The sequence below is a fragment of the Halichoerus grypus genome, chromosome 3 (assembly GCF_964656455.1).
Source record: "Halichoerus grypus chromosome 3, mHalGry1.hap1.1, whole genome shotgun sequence".
In the NCBI taxonomy this organism is placed as follows: domain Eukaryota; kingdom Metazoa; phylum Chordata; class Mammalia; order Carnivora; family Phocidae; genus Halichoerus; species Halichoerus grypus.
The window spans coordinates 47,644,935-47,645,958 of record NC_135714.1 but is presented as its reverse complement, the minus strand read 5'-3'; the positions used below and the strand labels follow the sequence as shown (position 1 = coordinate 47,645,958).

The 1,024-nt window shown below is 33.0% G+C and overlaps 1 non-coding gene across 1 annotated transcript; it reads right to left on the bottom strand.

Annotated features, from left to right (window-relative positions):
• Nucleotides 1-335: 335 nt before the first annotated feature.
• Nucleotides 336-492, bottom strand: LOC118540416 (small nucleolar RNA SNORA62/SNORA6 family). The gene has a single exon (XR_004919627.1). It is a non-coding gene; the product is annotated as a small nucleolar RNA SNORA62/SNORA6 family (small nucleolar RNA).
• Nucleotides 493-1,024: the final 532 nt, after the last annotated feature.

The following is a 1,024-nucleotide window of genomic DNA, read 5'->3' as shown; positions in this document are numbered from 1 at the left end:
AAACAATAAAATCCTGAATGATTTCATTTCTGCCTAACTACATCCTCTTCTATCTTCTTTTTTCCCAGTAGACTCGGAATTGGTATCTTTTCTTTTTCTTTCTTTCTTTCTTCTTTCTTTCTTTCTTTCTTGTTTCTTTCTTCTTTCTTTCTTTCTTTCTTGTTTCTTTCTTCTTTCTCTTTCTTTCTTTCTTCTCTTTCTTCTTTTCTTTCTTTCTTTCTTTCTTTTTCTTTCTTTCTTTCTTTCTTTCTTTCTTTCTTCTTTCTTTCTCTTTCTTCTTTCTTTCTTTTTCTTTCTTTCTTTCTTTCTTTCTTCCTTCTTCTTTTTTTTTTTATAACTCTAGTAAGAATTACTATCAAACTCCACTCATTGGGCCAAAGACCCTTGTGGTGTTAGCAAAAGACGCAATGCCCGTCTTGTGGTCCACCTACTTACACTTGTGAGTCATGGGCCAGCCAATGGCCTCAGCTCTAAGCTCTAACCATGTAGAATTCCTATCTTTTTATTGCTTCTCCAAAATAAAGCTTTTGCTGTGTAGGACCTTCATCTTGCTTCCTTTGCTTGGATTGCTCCTACATGACACAGCATAAAGGTTACTGTTTCTTAATATTTCAAAGCCCAGCATAAATGTCACCTGTAAAATATCATCTTTAGCCACCTTATATTTGTAGCTATTCTATTCAGTTCGTGATTATCTTTTATTCATAATTTCCTTCATTATTCGTAATTATGCCCATATAAATACAGAGAAATATATTTTTTAGTTATTTCCTCAATTGTCCTTGTTCATTATCTGTCTGCTCACTCAGAATATAAATTCCACAAGGGAGTAACAATTACTGTTCTATAAATTTTTTACAACGTAAGTAGCATTGTTGTGGCACATGATATTTGCTACGTAAATATTTACTGCATGAAGAAATGACAAGAAAACATCCTAAGTTCATGTTAAGTGAAAAAAAAAAGATAAAACTGAATGAGCGGAATGAACATTACCTATGTGTGTGCGTGCATGTGTGTGCGT